The sequence below is a fragment of the Tinamus guttatus genome, unplaced genomic scaffold (assembly GCF_059628265.1).
Source record: "Tinamus guttatus ecotype Peru unplaced genomic scaffold, ASM5962826v1 Tinamus_guttatus_pri_ptg000047l, whole genome shotgun sequence".
Classification (NCBI taxonomy): domain Eukaryota; kingdom Metazoa; phylum Chordata; class Aves; order Tinamiformes; family Tinamidae; genus Tinamus; species Tinamus guttatus.
The window spans coordinates 1,128,399-1,147,149 of NW_028288581.1; positions in this window are offsets into that span (position 1 = coordinate 1,128,399).

The window sequence follows — 18,751 nt, forward strand, 5'->3', positions numbered from 1 at the left end:
TGGTTTGCTTGCTCAAGATCAAGACTTGGAGACCTGGAGAGGGAATGTAACCTCAAGACATAATTGCTAGATAGGCTTGGCCAAAAGAATTAAGCTGTACTTATCACAGCACACTAGTCTTGCTTTTAGGATGCTTTTAGATCCATTTAATCTAACCAGACAGTCAATAAAATTGCATTCTTATCCTTCCACCCACTCACTTAGGAATCAAAAATGGAGCAAGGTAAGAAAGTATCATACGCATGCTGCATTTCTGCTCTTGAAAAATGTTTTGCTCTTTCACTGAAGTAATTTTTTTTAAGGGAGTTTTTTTTTTTTGACTCTTATATTAGTATCTTTTGTACATCTTTTAGTTTTTAAAGAGACAGCACTCTCTTTTTAAATAAACTGCCTTAAAATATTCCTGAACCTCTTTATTTCTTTGTATGACTGTTATACTCTGATGTCTTCAAAGTTTTGCCAGTTGAATTCACATAGTTCAAGTTAAACTGAATCATATGCAAAAGGTAGTTTCAGGCAAGCTGGAATGAGGAACAGAACTCAAATATTTTGAGTGTGTAGCATTAATCTGGAAATCTCTTGAACAGACTTTTATACAGAATCTGTAGGACTTGCTATTGAGACAAAATGATCTGAAGAGCTGAGTCCATTAGCAGTTCTGCAGCATTTTACAAAAGTAGAAAAATCACTCTATGCATTCATTTGCTATTATATTAAAAGATCACTGCCTGCTAGTCTTACTGGTTGTACTATGCCATCTGTGCTCATAAAAATAATAATAAGCAATGAATTGCATATGCCATCTGTAGTTAGATCTTTAATAACAATTAGGTAATAATAATCCCTAAGAAATCACTTGTTAACTGTGATAATTGATTAAATTTTTTTTTTTTTTGCAATAAACCCTAATCAATGCTTTACAACATTGTTAATTTTTTTCTCTCCTTCTTTTCCTTTTTTTTTAATGGTAAATGCCCCAGCATGTTTGAGCAGATGTGCCATAAAATTGCTGATTTTTCTGAATTAATGACTGATTTTCTACCCAATCAAAATCCAAGACACGGTTTGCTAGGTTAGTAATCAGGACTTACAATTATTATTTTTATCTATTTATTTATTTATTTTCCTAAATGGACACAACATAATACAAAAGAGTGCAGAGTAACTCCGAATATGTTTCAGGTTGAAAAAAGATTGATTAATTGAGTAAAAAGGACATTCCGATGCATTTGCACTAGCACTGTAGACATGGTGTTTCTCCACAGAGCTGATGATATGAAATATTCCCAAGACAGAGGCTAGTTATTGATTTGTTTGCAAATCTAATCCTAAAGCCTGAATCTTTGCAGTACCATCAAAGATTCTTCCCTAAACTGGGTAAAGCATTCAATCATATAGTTAATGCTAGAATATGACTGACTTTAAGCTTAAGTTTAAGCATACTTTTGTTCTAGTAAAGCTCTCCACTTCTACTTATTTGTGCACAGATGAGATTAGCAGCTACATCTGAACAGCAGTCTAGAATGTATGCTCCCACAAAAATGTCTTGAGAATTGTTCAGACATGCCTTTTCAAGAACAAGACAAAGCATCATATTTATACAACATATTAACACAGTGCAAGAGGAAGAAAAAAAGTCTTGGTTTAGTTACTGTGAGAATTCAAATCCTTTTTACATGACTAATGTAATTAAATCATGCATACATTTGTAAAAAATCTTTTGAATTTTTTTTCATTGTAATTATTAATAGGGATATATTGCAGGATGAAATACAAGACTCACAAAATCCATTCTAGAGTAGTCCTTGAACATTCATTGGATGGGAGTGATCTTTATTCCCTTCAATGAGTTCAAAAAGTAAATCAGTGCCCCTATGGCAAAGAAGTCCAACTATTTCCTGAGCTGTTGGACTCACTAGGAAGAGTGTTGCCAAGGGAGGGTCAAAGGTGATCCTTCTCCTCTTCTCGGCACTGATGAGATCTCATGTGGAGTGTTGGTTACAGAGTTGAGTTCTCCAATACAAAAGAGTGGTGGACATGCTGGAACAAGTCCAACAAAGAGCCACTAAGATCAGTAAGAGACTGGAGCATCTGACATATGGGGAGAGGCTGACAGAGCTGGGACAGTCAGGCTGGGAAAAGAGAAGGCTTGAGAGGGTCTTGTCAACGTGTATAAATACCTGATGAAAGAATGAAGAGGACAGAAACAGACTCTTCTTGGTGGTAGCCAGTGATAGGATGAGAGATAACAGACACATTTAAACATGAAAGACTTATTTTATTGTGAGGGTGATCAAACACTGGAACATGTTGCCCAGAGAGCCATATATGCTTAGTCATATTCAAAACCAACTGGACAGAGACCTGAGCAACTGGCTCTAGATGATCCAGCTTTCAGCAGAGGGACTGGACCAGGTGATCTATAGATGTCACTTCCAATCTCAGCAATTTTGGGGTTCTGTGAAAATATTTTGAGAGGTCTTTTTAAACTTGCAGAAAGAAAGAAGAGAAAGTGTTTCTGTAGTGAGAGACATGGTCAAAAATGACCTTTCCCTAAAATGAATATATTAATGAAGAGCTGTTGCCATTTTTTTAGGTTTTGCAAGTGAAAATACCTTAAGAAGTAACCCATGTAAAATATCTCAAAATCAAAACTTCAAATATCTTTTACAGACAGTTTTTTTCAACTTTTGTTTACACTTTAAGTAGAGATTACAGTTCTTGCAAAAGACACTTGCCTCCCTGATCTGCACCAATTAGTCTTTCCAAATAGACCAAGAAGGAGATGGAGGATAAGGAAGACATTACTCTTAAAAGTCTTAGACTAAGAAAAAATTATTCTGAGGAAAGAGTTATAAAGAAGAACATTATTCTAGCTTGCTATCTTATATAGAAAAGGACGAAATTGTCAAACAATGTTTTTACTGCTTTTAAGATACAAAATTTGCATATCTTCAAATTGTAAATATTAGTTTTGTGATTCAGTATAAAATGCTGCTAAATATGTAAATTAAATGAATACATAACTTGCCTGAAATTCTAATTCAATGGGAATCACATTTGCTTTCTCTTTTCAGTAATGCTTGTTCCTGCAAAAGATCCTAGAGATCACTTGCATTTGTACCTACATTTTGAATTCATTTCAGGCTGAATTTCAACTTCAGAAAAGGAAATATGAGTTTTGTTGGAAAAGTTTATTCCATAGACATTTTAAACATGAGGAGACCTGACATTCCTTAGACTCCCACCCATTTGTTTTTTGCTTTCTCAATATGTCCCACAAATTTTTTTTAAAACTCATAAGACTTCCAGTATCACTTTGCATATGCTAATTATTTTCTAGCAAATTGTTTGGGTGCACATATGCCATATAAGTGCTAATGTTATTAATTCCAGTTCTTTTCAATTCAATGAAATATTTCCTACATTATACTTAGTATTATTTATACTCAGTATTATTTATATTTCTCATATTTTCAGGGATGTAGACAATTGTGGGGAAAGAATGTGCAGAAAAATGTTGTATGTAAGATTCTAGTTTTTGCTGAATGGTTATTTTTAATTTAAAAAATGCATAAAGATTATTGTTTGTGGCTCAAAGTCAATCTCAGAAATGAACTATAAAATATACTTCTTTATTTTGCTGTTAGAGTTACACTAATGTCTGGTCCAGCATCATTATCCACAATTCAATATACCATTAAAAAAGAAAAAGAAAAAGCAGGAATAATTATAACCCAAAACAAAGAAGAAATTGCAGACACATGAACTGTGTCTTTTATGATTTTATTCTTTTAACATACAGATTACTGATTACAAGAACATAGAGGAAGGCAGAGAAAGTTTTCACAACTTAGTTGAAATTAATATGCCAGACCATTACATAGTTTTTATATCAGTATTGAGAAAACAGCTTGCCTATATTCAGACTATACCCACAATGCAATGCCTTGCCTATCCTATTATAAAATAAAGGAATCAAAGGATGATTTCTTATATTGCCAAACTTGTTGTTTGAACAATCTGACATGAGAATGTATGAGCCCCTTTTCTGATAGCATTAGCCAGGATTGTTAGTAGTACACTTGGCAGGATTAGGGGAGGGTATATCCCTAAAATACCAATATACTTAATTTTTACAAAACACTAATATGATAATCTTTATATGGAGTTTTTTTATTTTATTGCAGACCTATAGTTCCATTAAGTACAGTACTTAATAATAGATAGAAAGGATCCAAATCTCATAATTTTCAGAATAGTTCTCTACTCATCACAATGGTAGCTGATAATCTTGAAGAGAAACTCGGTTGATTCCCTAGCCCTACAATTGGAATGCACTTACTGCAATGGCACTTTACCTTGCAAGATGAGTAATGACAGAGGACTAAAATACTTCTCACCAAAGATAGTTCATCTGGGTATTTCCTTATGCTATAGTTTCTACAGTCTAGGGTACAGTCTAGCCATTATGGGGATTTTCAAGAAGTAGTTCTCTGTTTCACTAGTTCTATTGTTGCTTTATATTAACATAGATTACATAAATATTTAGACTGCAAGAGAAGTGTTGCAATGCCGTGGTTAATAATACTGTGGTTACTTGTGTGTTTTTAATTTTGGAGACTTTATATCTTTAATCCATTGATATGATGAAATGGAAGATACTAGTGCTCTTTTGCTCTTTCTTTTCCATTTAAGTCACTCTAAGTGTGTCAGGATGAGCTCTTACACAATTCTGCCTGGTCTACAAAAGTCAGCAGGTTTTTGAGCTGAGAGATGACAAGAGGTGAATTGTTCTTCTATACTAAGAGAAGGAAGGGTGAGAGGACAGACCCAGGTAGCAGCTGTGGCAGAAAAACGTACTGATTTCAAGTTGGGCAGCAGATACTACTGGATAATGTCCAGTCCTGGGACAAACCTCTGGCTAGCAATAGGAGGTGGCTGTTGTCAAAGTTTCCTGCCTTATCCCTGCTCCACATTTCTGGCATTGCGCTGTGTGCTAGGGTGACATATAAAATCTCTGACTCATGAAGGTCTCTTCTGAGTGCCATAACACCAGCACAGACCAGCCACCACATAGGCTCTCGAGGAAGAGCAGTGCATGGTGGCTTGTACTGCCAGGGTGCACAGGTGCTACCAGCACTGTTGCTGGAAATGACCTTCCACAACCTTTCCAAAAAGATGAGGAGGGATAGCAGGGGAGACAAGCTACAGAGAAAAAATAAAAGGGACTCTAGAAAGAAGAATCTTTAAGAGGCTCAAAGGGAGGATGCCTTCCTTAACCTGAGCATAAAATGAATGGTGAAATGCTTTACTAGAATTGGAGGAAGGGAGAAACAAAAAGTGGATTTCTGAAGTTCATTTTTTTCTAAGCTATTTTTCTTTTGTGTTTCAGAGTTCAGAATTGGAAAATCAAGCAGCAATGCCAAAAAGCTTCCATAAAATTTGTGAAGCTAAAATTGCAGTATTAACCTGCCTCAGGAAACAAACTCACACGCTTGTAGTGTTTTACCTTTTTACCAGAGTCAGGAATCTATAGCAATTTTTTCTTCCAATGTTTAAAGCAGAGGCACTGGGTCACTCAGGTGTGGCCAATGGCCTAGAGGGCAGCTGATAAAGTAGGAGAGAAAATCCATGTCTTTCTTACCCTTGAATGGTCAGTTCTCTTTGCACAAAATGCATTTCTTGGTCAATAGCTGACATCACATGGATGAATTTCAAAATTGACACACTGGGCAGAAAATTTGGTTGGGAAGTCACTATGCTGGGAAGGCAAAACAACCAGAGTCCAGAAAGTCTTGGCCTAAATCATGCACTAATTTTCAGTAGAGGATCAGTTAAAATCCAATTTTCATTATATAAATCAAATAACTTTTTGTTTCATATTTTATTATACAAATTACCAGTTATAAACGGCGTGAGGATTCTCGCAAAGAATGGAGTGACCCTTTAATACAGAATCAAACTACATGCATGTCATGGAACTGTTTGCTTAAGTCTTAAAAGATAAACACTTCTCTAAAATAACTATATACAGAAGAAAGTTCAGATTTTTTAAAGTCTGATTTTATGCAGAAAATGTGATATTTACTCCTTTCCCTTCCACAAACTCTGATTCTCAGATGAACCATACCTGCTTCAAATCCACAATAAAAACATTTGTTTATACACCCTCTGGATTTACGGTCTTGTCCCCTCTCAATCAACCTTACACTAAATCTATTTCCCTTTCAAAACTAGCATATAATTGATTTGTTGCTTGTAAATCTATTGAAAAAGTATGTTTTGAGAGGATTTTGCAGGATGCATGCACATACATTGTGATATTTATGCATCAATCCTGGTAGAGTTTTTTTTAGGGTAGGTAACACAGTGCAAAAATACAGACATTCTGTTCCAAAAACTTCGGAAAACCGAAATGCCCAAAGTCTTTATAAGATTACAGTTAAGGTTTCAGTGGAATTCATGCCTTAAATTTCCTCATGAATCTGGATATTGCCAAATCTGGGCCACTTTCTTACAGGGGAGAGTAGCCCAAGAAATAGAGCTGAATTTGTGGAAATTGTTGTGCTTGTGCTCTCTCGCCAACACCGAGCTGTTTTCTTGCCTTCTTCTTACTTTGTTCTCCTCTGCGTGCATGCCACATTTTTGCTATTTAACTTCCACATCTAACCAGCACCTCTTTCAGAGAGATACTTCTCTGTTTCCGTATTAGTTGTAGAGAACTTTCGTAATAGTAGTATAGAAGGGGCAAACAACTTTTACATTGTGATGTTTTTTAAAAAGAGTTCATATATCTGCAACCAGAGCATTAACTTCCCAAATAGACCGTACTACCTCATCTGCATTACAATCTTGGTTTGAAGTAATAACGCAATTTTGAAGCACTGCTTCCTTGAGCATCACCATGCAGCAGATCAATTTGCAAAGTGGTTTGCAATTGGTGCACATGATTCCTTTCAGAAGAACTGAAGCTTTATTCTAGGTGCATTCTTTATCATTAAAAGCAATATAGAATAATGCAGTCCTCACTGGGAATGTTCCAGAGCGACGAGGGGAAAGGATAAACCTACATTTGGAGAAGCTTGAGGCAAAACACCGGGAGAAGTTGAATCATCCCTGAAGAGCTCTTGCCTGGTGGGGGCTGTCACAAATGTCCACTTGCGGACTGTTTCATACAGTCACTCTGTGAATCCTGACATGTAATGGCCAGGCAAAGAGCAGTTCTTTACTGCATCTTACACTGTGATTTTCTTCCCTCTCATCATTTTTGCTCTTAACTTTCTGATTTTTAAGATTGCATGTTTCCCTATTCTCTGTATGAGATCGAATCTTATGTGAAATTCAAAGAAGATTGATTACAAGAGTCATCAAGTTTGGGATGTTTTGGCCAAGCTGCAAAACAAAATCAATGCCAGTTGCTGCCTTTCATAATCTGTTTACTTCCTGGCTGTGTGATACTATTAAAATGCTTCATCTCTGAGTAATCTTATTGGCCTTTAAATTTATGCTATGGTTGACAGGATTAGCTCTGAAAAGCACTTACATATTACCTGTGATCTAAACAAGCAGATTAATGGATGGTGTGTTGGGCTTCCATTTAGCTGACGATATTATTTTCTTTGCAATTTGTGCAGTGGATCCCAGAAGCAAAACATACAGGTAAAATGCTTATCACATGGTAAGCTGTTCTGGAGAAAAATCCAGGTCCTCTTCTCAAAGGCCATCTTGGACACTTGCTGGGAGAAAAATCCCTTTCCCCTGAATTTGCAGCAACAGACTGCTTGGACACCTGGTGCTGGCATAGCTGTCCAGCCACATGCTCCAGAGAGCGTGAGAAAACAGGCCTGGCACAAGCTGACACGTTTTTCACCCACTGTGTCACTTTGCCCATCTGAAATATGAGGCGATTCTATAGGCTTAATTTTATCTGTCTGAAATGTAAATTTTGAGTGAGATCCTAATTTTTCAGGAAAAAGAACAATTCAGGAAACTACTGTTTGGCCAAGTATGCAATGAATACTTGCCGACTTAGGAGATGTGGCACATTACAGAGCTATATATACAGCTATATAAATAAACATATTTATACATAAAGGTAACACATGAATTAGAGATGGGACTCTATGCTGAGAAACTTGTTTCCATTAGTCTGCTCCTGCTTTTTTTTTAGCTAGTCTTTCCCTTTAACCTGATATGTAATTTGATAACCTTGACACAGTCATAATCAGTAGAGATCAAACTACCACTAAAAGAGAGATGCCTGTCACTCCAGAAGCACTGGAATACTGCTAGAGAAGAAATTCATTACATTTTTTTTCTTATTTTTTCCTTATATTTACCAATAGAAGCATATTCTTCAGGTTAAGTTAGGAGGTGATATGTGAGTGATGGGTTTTTGCGATAAAGTCTGCTTTCTAAAACAGGGCATTTATTTTTCCGCATTGCTAAACATCCAGCCTAGTTTCCTTGGCTTAGAAGGCTGAGGTTATTTTGAGATCAATGCTCATCTCCTATTTAAATCATATGGCTGCTGGTTCAAATCCAGCTTGGATAAGTAATTTAGATGGGTTTTCTGCCATATATATGAAATGACTTGTTGGCCAGAGCCAATTATTCCTGTTGAAGAGGTTGTCATGCTACATGAAAGCAGTAGCAATTCCTTTGGCATTCCTCTTACCCGCCTCACTGGAGACATTAGTGAGGAGGTGTATAATAGAGTGATTCCTCCACGTCAGGACTCGGAACTGCATTCCCATTTGAAAAGCACGGTGAAAAAAAAACATTAAGAAAAATATCCTTCACTGCCAAAGCGAAAGACCTAAGCCACATACTATTAACGAATGAAATTGTTATCTTGCAGATACAGAGGATATTAAAGTTAAATTTAAAAATAAAGATGATGACTTGTCAGGCATAACAAATTATTAAGGTAAATGGGGTTTAAGAGAAATTTAAAAGAAATATTGAAAAACCTCTAAAATTAGCAATACTTCTTTCTTTTTTGCTGTTTTTATCCATTTTTTTTTAAAAAAAACTTTGTTTTACATAGATATTAGTTCCACCATTGTATAGCAATATATAAGATCTGACTTACTTTTGTCAGACGACAAGGTTGCACACACCAGCTTTGTGATGTGACCATTTTTAACTCTGAGAGGCCTCTGTTTTCAGGATAGATTTCAGCCTTGATAACACTTGCCTAGGGAGCAGGAAGCCCTTTTTTTACGTTCACACATCAATTAAACCTGGAGACTACTGTGTTTTTTTTTTTTTTTTTTTTTTTTTTTGCATATGTTTCCAGAGCATATTTTACCTTTCTGCCTGCATGTGCAGTTTTTGCCACCGCGACCCCTTGCAGGTAGAAGCGCGCTGCTCTCGTTACAAAGGTGAGGCCAATGTCACGCCACGGCCGTGACAGCGCCGCGCGAGGGGACAGCTGGCAGCAGCCACCCGCCTCTCCCCTCGGGAGCGCGGACGGGCTCGCTGCAACGAGCGGGATGTGGCCCCGGACCTGGTTCGCGCAGCTGCCGGCACAATCTGCTCGGGCTGGATGCAGATGGTCCCGCGTGCAGAGTGGGTCTCTGGGAGAGAATCAGGAATAGCGGATGCAAAGGCTTAGCGGAGAGGAAAGGTTTCTCTCTGGGAAGCATATTGCTGATTTGGCAGGTGCCATGGCGCAGCAAAGTGCAAGTTTTCTGGGATCTGCATGAGGCGCTGGGCATAGGAGAGGATGGAGTTGCTTGGGCAGCCAGTCTCCAGCTCAGGCTCCTTCCTCTGCTCAGGCTGAAACAGTCTCATATTTGCAGAAATGCCTTGGTTCTGCAGCTATGGGGTGGGAATACAGCCTGGGGAGCATCCCTTCCCTGCACTGCTAGGGGAGCATGCAAGTTTTACCCTGTCCAGGCTTTCACCCATGCTCAGCCAGCAACCATATACCCGAGAGGGGGCTCTGATGCATTTGGGTGAAGCACAGAGTGCTAAGTGGAGCTGATAATCTGCCCTTTCGCGTGACACTCCACAAGTTACCTGAATACTCACTACCTCCGGAAAGGACATAGAATCTTAATAAATAAATGATCAAATAAGGCTTGTACCATTTATAAATAATGAAAATGGAATGTGTCTGATAACATGAACCCATTGGTAAACAATAATGCTTTAAAAGGAAACTGCCAGAGTCAACAGGCTACAAAGCTGACCTTTTATTCTTGCGTCCATTTGTTAGATCTCTGCAGATCTCATAATATTAACTTGCGTGTTTGGAATAACCTTAACTTTCTGGAGCAAATAAAGTAACATTGGTTTGGCTAAAAAAGAAAAAAAAAGAAAAAGAGAAGGCAATAGTAGAAATTCTACAGTCATAAGCTTTACTGCAGAATAAAAAACAAAGCATAAATCAGAAAATGATAAAAAAAATCATATGCAGATTTTCATGCGATCATTATGAAACTATATACATAAAAAGGAATTTTATGTTTTGAAAAAGAGCTTTAGGCTGTTCACAAAAACTTTTATTGCATATTTTGAGACATGTACATATGTTGGTTTTGAACGTGTTTCATCAAAGAAGCAGTGGGATTTTGTATCTTCATGAAAGACAGACACTTGATTAGCTGTCTTTTGAATCTGATTGCTGTATGTGTAATGATATTGAAATTCTGATGCTTTCTAAAGGCAGCAACAATCTGCAGGTAAAAAAAAAGAATGAAAATGTAACTAAGGAGAGCTATGTAGAGAATATGCAGTTATTTAATTATTCAGCAGCTGAAATTAAAAAACACACAATTGTCTATGAAACTGTATTTATGTTACGTACTAGTCTGAACTTTGCTGTAAAGCTGAAATTTGAGACAGAAAATTGCAGAGATTTTGATGTGAACCTTTGCTTAACGGTATGTGTAGATTATTATTCCGGGGCGGGATATATAATTCTGGAAGAATTTGGATGTATTTCATAATATTTTACCTGATTTCCAGAAGTCTATTCTAAATCTCTTCATACTTTAAACCTTTTAATAGTAGCTCTCAAGAGAAAATAGAATACGTTTATTAACTTCTTACTTTTAAAAATAATTTTTTAAAAGCCACTTGAAGAACAATGCAATTTCTACCATTGTAGAGTAGTGAATAAACATATTCTCAGATGGTTAATAAAGACCAGTTCTCTCCTCACACCCTGTTTTTGTTTAAAATAGGTATTTTCATGCAAGGAGTCATTTTTTCAGTCATTCTACTGCAAAGCAGAAATTCATAATCAGCATGCTTTGCTAAATGCAGTGATAGCAATGCTGTTCTGTTTAAGTAGGAAACAAAAATTATCACTGTTCAATAAAGTTTTAAGCATGGTAACTAATGACTAAGAATGTCAAATAGCCATTAAAATTCTGAAAATGAAAACCATCTGTCCATTATCCTTTCACTGAATCTAGCTCAATGTGTCATTTTAAAGTGCTCTGTCAGGCTACATAAGTCACCTCTTGTTACTCTACTCCATAACATTCAGAGACATGACAGGCACTGCCTGGAATTGTCTCTGCCTCTGCTCAGTCTTTCCACATTTTTAAATGATCAACTTTCTATCAAAATTTTCAGTTCATGCTGAATTAGAGGCCTGATCCTGCAAATCTTGCAAATACCTTTCAATTTTAAGGGCTTGAATAAATTCTTCCTCTGTCATTTCTCAGGCAAACTCCCCTTGACTTCCCAGGTGATTTGCCTGACTGACAACTGATTAAGCACAGACTGGAAGCACCAGGGTTTAGTACGCTGCCCTCAGTGGGACTAATAGGAACTGTTTACCTCAATAAGGGGAGGAAAGTTAGGACATGAGGACATGATTCTTTCTTTAGGCTTTTTTTCACCAGACCTACAGCACATAACTTTGAATAGCTTCAGTGACAGCAGTAATCCACTTGCCTAATGTAGTTCACATTTCTATTTTCATCTTAAAATCTCTCTTATTTTAAAAAAAAAGAAGAAAATATATAAACTTCTTTCCAGAAAAAAAAAATCCTTGTTAAATTCCATCACCACAGATAACAAGTGGTTCTCTGTTCACAAGCCTTTGCAAGGAAACAAAGTACAGTGAAAAATGAGACTGAATTACCTGGGAAGAGTTCTTCCTGTAAAATTCACACGAATGCTTGAAGCACAGAAAGGTCGGTCCAAGTGTTTCCTTGCTTGCAATGGATTTGGGGTGGGTAAAAGAATTGAGGCAAAACAAAAATATGTTTGAACAGGTAAGTGTGTAAAAATAAAGCCAAGTCAATCTTTGATGAATTCATTAAATGTGTAAGTCATATGCAACTCTTCGCCTCTCCCTATGAAGTTATAATTACTCTTCCCTTTTAAAAAATTCTTCCAGGTCTTTACAGCAAAGTTTGGGGTTTCTGTTATACTTTTCTTCATCAGAGAGATCCTGCAATGAAAATCAAGAAGGAGAAATTCCAAATGTTAGCCAATTGTCCGGAATTCATCCCTCCAGCTTCAGTAGCAGCGAAAACAGAAAAGCTTTAACTGAAATTAGGAAGAAGTAATCTTAAATTCAACCCCAAAACTGAGGGTTCAGCTTTGTGCCTCTGTAATGACATGAATTAAAATTCAAGTTGTTGTATTTCTCAGTTTGAGCCCCCTTGGCTAACTTTGATGAGCGGAGGAAATATTGGATCATTTCAAGTAGTGGTATAGTGTTATAGTTTAGATCTTTTAAAGATTTAGAAACTTTATTTTTTTTTGGTGTGGATCATTTCAGAACAGGGATTACCTGAAGGGATGAGAAGCTAAATCCATCTTCCTGGTAAAATAATAAAGCTGTAAGCTTAAATAACACATCTGAAAATATTTGTATACTGGAAACTATCTATCTTCCACAGGTCGCTTTTATAAGGGATTTGTACATATTTAAGAATATTTAAAATGTTTTAGAAACAGTGGTTTAGTATTCACTATCATATTAGTTACCTGAAAATAAATGCTGACAATTTAAAAGAAGAATCTTTCTCTTCTAGAGTTGGAAGCACAGAAGTTCACCTCTCTTTTGTTGATGTTTTTATTTTTTTCTTTGTTTTGCAGAAATACTTTAAATATTGAAACATAGGATATAAAAGTTAGTTACTTATGTGATCCCTAAACATAAAGGTCTGCTAGTTCAAAAACTGTGAGTAAGGTCACATAATGTAGCCTAATCATAGGCATTTCAGAGACACTCATTCCTTTCTCTCTCCTTTCTGTATACAGCAGTATAAATCTGTATTTTTAATATAAATCAAATGGCTATCAGTTTATGACCTCAAAGGCTCTCAACTTGGAAAGGAATACCATGCATTTTAGGAGACTCAAACAGCACAATGTTACCATTTATTGAAAATATCTTTTTTATTCCTGAAACATACAGAGAATACACCTTTATAATGAAATATAACCCTGTGGTATGTGTGAAATATTATTTTAATTTTCCTTCTACATCTGCTAATTTCTGACCTGACAAGAAATCATTGTCATTTGCAAAAAAATAAAAATAAATAAATAAAATAAAATGCAAAACAAAACAAAATTCACCTTCCTCCTCATACTCTTTCCCTCCCACTCCCAAAAGAATTTTCAGACTGCAAGGAACCATCATGATCATTTAGTCTGACCTTCTGTATAAGTCAGACCGGAAGACCTGATCCATAATTATCTTAATCATAAACTCTGATAGAACTATGGGATTTAGTAGTCAAAAAAGAAGTCTGTGGTCAATTAAAAAAAAAAAGAAAAAAAAAAAAGAAAAGAAAAAAAAAGCAGTGATGGAGAATCAACTGTATGCACAAGTGAGTTGTACTTCACAATTGATTATCCACACTGCTAGAAACCTACTTGCTAATTCCCATTTGAATATGCATAACTTTAGCTTCCAAGTACAAGTTTCAAGACACTATATGTGTTCACAACATTACCTTTGTTTTCTAAACTAGACACTTTAGATTACAGCTGACCAAATGTAATTCCTGAATTGGTATCAGGTATACCTCTTTTTGCTGTCTGTAACTAATATTGATCGTGTTATTTATGGGTAAGTAGTAATCGTTTTAAAAGCAACAATCGTGAATGTATTTGAACTGGATATTATCGTGTATAAGCTGTTCTCAGAGTGCTTTTCCTTATTTGACCATTAGCCTAGCTGCGGGATTGGTCACATTATTAGCTATTTTAACAGAGATGTGACATGTATAAATTCTGTAATTCCTGCCTTGATGAGCTTATGAATGGATCTCAGACAGGAATGTAATTTTTAGGCATGACAACAGAATACGGGAAACATCAGTAAAATTCATGATGCAACAGGACGGATTATTTCAGGAGGTAAATTAAAAGGAATATGAAGAACACTAGACTATTTTAGCGTTTTAGGCCCTGTGAGAACTAGATATTGTAAGAATAAAAAAAATAGGGACTTTTTGGTTAGCATAGATTAGACAGTATGCTTTGGAGATTGTGGAAGAAAGTGCAGAAGTAATTGTCAAAATTGCCAAAAAGAGACTGTATGAAAACCAGCACCTTCAGTGTGGACTATGTGAGGTGAAGCTGAAAAGACACTTTCCATAAAAAGTACTCCACAATATACAGCAAAGAAAGCTATGTATACAGTATGCCTACTGACGGTGCCTGTATCTCATAGTCAGAGAGGCCCAGAGAGGGAGTGTGAAGTGGCTACGGTCCTAATTTAGGCATCCTCGATAATCCCATAATTACACAAGATGAATTCAGACCCTCGTGTCTTTTAATAATGCAGCGCTGGAGGCAATTTCAGCCTGCAGGCAGAGACATACGAGTGTAAAGATCAGTTAAGACCCAGGCACACCGTGTCCACTTCAGGGGCTGATCCTGTCCCCAGGACGTGCCCAACGCTGCCTTTTGAGGCCAAAACACGCTAAATGTGTCACTAGGGCAGAGGCTTTGCCACCACATCAGCATCCACTCCGCCTCGCTTTGCCACCGTCGCCTGTGCTGACCCGAGGCTCCTCGTGAGCTGCTGCTGTTCCCACCTGCTCCTTCCTCTTTGGATCTCAAAATATCTCTGTCCTTCACTCACATGACCGGCAGGTACACGGCGTCCAGATGGGAGCTCTGAGCATGACTTTCAGTTGTTTGCTTAGAAATGCTGCATTCATGCATGAAGACCCATCTCTGCTCAGATAAAAGCACCTCTCCAGTCAGGTGAATTAAATTTGATTGCATGAATATTCATAGGCAAAGGGGAAAAGCGCTAGCCTGTATATAACAGGATTTCACATACTTGTTTGCAAATAGATTTTCCCAAGTATTAACCTAGTTCCTCTTGAGAACATAATAATAAAAAACACCATTCTCTTGTTTTCTCTGTTCTACAATAAAAATCTGCTTATGTCTGCATTCCCTCTATATAATTTCACTGGCAGGCCCCCATCAAAAGAGGGAACAGTGTGTTATGCCATGCTATGCTATGCTGGCAGTATGGAATGCATAAAATTGTCCTGACAATAAGAACAAACAGTATGTCCAAGAATGTCTTGAAGTCCTGGTGCAGAAGAAAGAATTAAATCCAAATTTCCCACTCCTCTAGTTGGTGGCACCTCCCTGATTTCTTATGGGATCTGGCTCCTGCTTTGACAAGACCTCGGCCTTCTCCCAGTCACTTTATTCTGCAAAGGGAAAATTATCAGCATGCATTTGTAGCTTGCTGTCCTAAGGGAGCAAAGCCTTTCGAAGCCCAGTTTCCTGCTGAGCAGCTAGCCCATGGCCAGCAGCATAGCTCCACGCTGCCGAGAGCCCAATGCAGCTCAGAGAGCCCTGGGATTTTGGTACAGAAGGCAAGGAGTGCAGCAAGGGCCAGAGGCAGTTAACAGAGAGAGCAAGGGATGTAGCAGCATGCTTGCTGCACAGCCCTGGTATAAGAAACATCTACCAGCAAGGATCCATAGGAAACGAGGCTTCATCCATCCTGGTGTACACAAAACTGCTTGTTAAAAAGTGAGGTGCTTGCATGCTCTGCTGAGACACTGATTAACTGGAGGGGTGCTGATTTAGTGCTGATGCATTGCTTTTATGAAGAGGAAAAAGAGCTAATGGTACATATCCTGAATGCAAATAAATGTGTTGGCTTGGTCGACTTTTTTTTTTTCTTTTTAAAGACTCATTGCTCAGGTAAGGAAAAATTTACCCTTAGCTTGCATGTCAGTTAATTTTTCTTCTTCCTTTTTTTTTTTTCTCAGAATACTACATTATAGTGAGATAGTGAGTCTCTTTCTTTCCTGACATCTTACATGTCTTCTCCGTGGCTAAAATAAAATAAAGTCTATTTCAAATGAGATAAATGATTTTCTCCAGTGGCCATAGTTTGTTCACGCTGTAGAAGTGGCTTAGGGCAAAAGGTAATAAATATGTTTCGCAGTGATTTGGATGACAGCAGGCTTAAAGCCATGTGTACTGCAGTACAACAGTAGTAACTTGTTCTGGCAATAGTGAAACACTCAGAACCATACAAAAGAACTGTTTCTACTGTCAAAATGTAACATTTTCTAAAACATTGCAAAATTATATTTAACTGTTTTCGAACACACTTTTCCATAAAGTTGTGGAAACCAAATTGGCCATTGTAAATAATTCTATCACTGAATCCTTTGTTCTTTTTGTGATAAATTCCCAAATATCCCAGCAAGTTTTCTTGCTCTAAACTGAGTGCTCTTCAGCATCCCTAGCAAGTGATATGATTTAGCAGATTGCTACCTGATAGTTTTTATATCCAGGAGAATATATTTTTCCCTAGCAAGTTCTAAATAGGAACAGTTATTAGGACAGAAAAATCTTATACAAATGAGCGGTGCTCAGTGCAAAAGTCAGTAAAAATATCAAGATTTTATTTCAGTTCAATCGTCTCAACTATGACAACTTCTATGAATTATATATATAAAAAAATCTAAGCTGAAGCAAAAGAACAAAGGTTTCGATAGGCTTGTAATTTTACTTATATAATCTCAGGAAGTTTATAAGTACAAAATATAACTACATACAACACCCAACCTCCTAAGCTCTTCTCTTCTTCAGCCACCAGTGTGATGAACTTGTTAGTAGATATAATACAATCTAATATGAATTCAGGTACATGGCTACCAGTGAATAGATTTTTTTTTAAACGCCAGAGTGCTGATGAGAATATTCATAAATAAATGGATGAATGCCTGAAAAGTGCATTCTGTCATTTGTTTTATTAAAAATAACTTAAGCAAGAAATTTATTTTAATTTTGTGGAGGGGAGGTTGTTTCTTTTTAGATCCATAAGAAAGTCTGTTTCCTTTTTACTTCTACTAAATGAAATTGTTTCCAAAATGCCTGTCACACAACGATAGATTATTGCAATATGCTTCTAATGAAAGAGCTAAATACACTGAATAAATTCCTAGCAGTTTTGGGAGGATGTTGATTGGACAAGTATTTGCTATTGTTTGTTAATTTTTACCTATTCAACTTAAAGTGTGAATTAAAAAATACAATAACAACAAACAATAAGCCCACAAAATAGGTATATCTACAATGTAGGGAAAAGGAAAAGACAAGTACGGCTTTTACTGATGATTTTAGGAGGAGTCACCTCAGCATTTCTTCTTTATTTGATTGAAATAGCCAGTTTAGAATACATTATGGAAAACACCTGACCTGTGAACTAAACCAAACATTCTGTAAAAACAGTGGGATCTTTATTAATGTAAATTAGCAAGCCCGAATATTTTGCTACGGAGGGATCAGTTGGAACCACGGTAATCTAATTACTCTTCAGTTTTGTTTATGTGCATGGACATTTGCTCCTGTAACAGGGAAGACTGTTTCCTTTGGCAGCCTCTGCAACGTGGAAGCCTCCAGTATTTGCAGGCTGATAATAGGACTAAAATGCTGGCTCTCTGACAGAGGGCACAGGAGGGCATGCTATTAGATAAGTGTTTCTGCTACATTACCCAGACAGCGTTGCCCTTCACAGAATGTTCCAGCCATTGTGCAGTTTGATATCACACAGCTATAAAATGTTAATGCCAAGAAAATTATATATTTTGGCTTCCTTTTTGGCAATAGTCCGCACTTAAGCAAAATTTAGTGTGATCTCGTACATTCCTACAGCTGGATAATTAAAGGGCATTTGAGTTTTCAGAACAGGAAACTAATGATATGATGATTGGTGGCTATTTAAAGAGTTATTCTTTAGGGAGAGCTCTGACAACCCTGTGTGTTTTCAGGCCACCAAAAAAAAAAAAAAAAGAATAGCAAAAGGATGATGGTTTGGTGCAAATTTCTTTCAGGTTAATGTGTGTGCCACCTAGGCTTTTTCTCTCAGCAAAGAATTGTTGCTTTCAAGTTAAATTTGCAAGCCTAGAGTTGGGCTTTGAACGTGTGTCAAGCAACATATAACAGAACTTCAGGATACTCGGGGAAAGAAGATTGCAGTGTCACAGACTAGTAGTGAATGAACAACAAGACCCTTGTTGCTCTCCCAGTGGAATAGTTCCACTGATCAGTTTAAGGAAATCCTGGTGCTGCACAGGATATCTTAAAATGAGATAAATCTGCAAGGAGTGTGAAAGTATTAACTTGATTTATGGACCCTCTCTCTACCTTGTCCTCACGGGCACCCAGCTAGAAAGTTTCTTTCAGTTCTTTTCCGCAGGAGGGTTTCAGCATGAAGATGTCTGAAGAGAGCAGCTGGGAATTCCTGCTACGTGCTCCAAGCAAAACCTGCTCT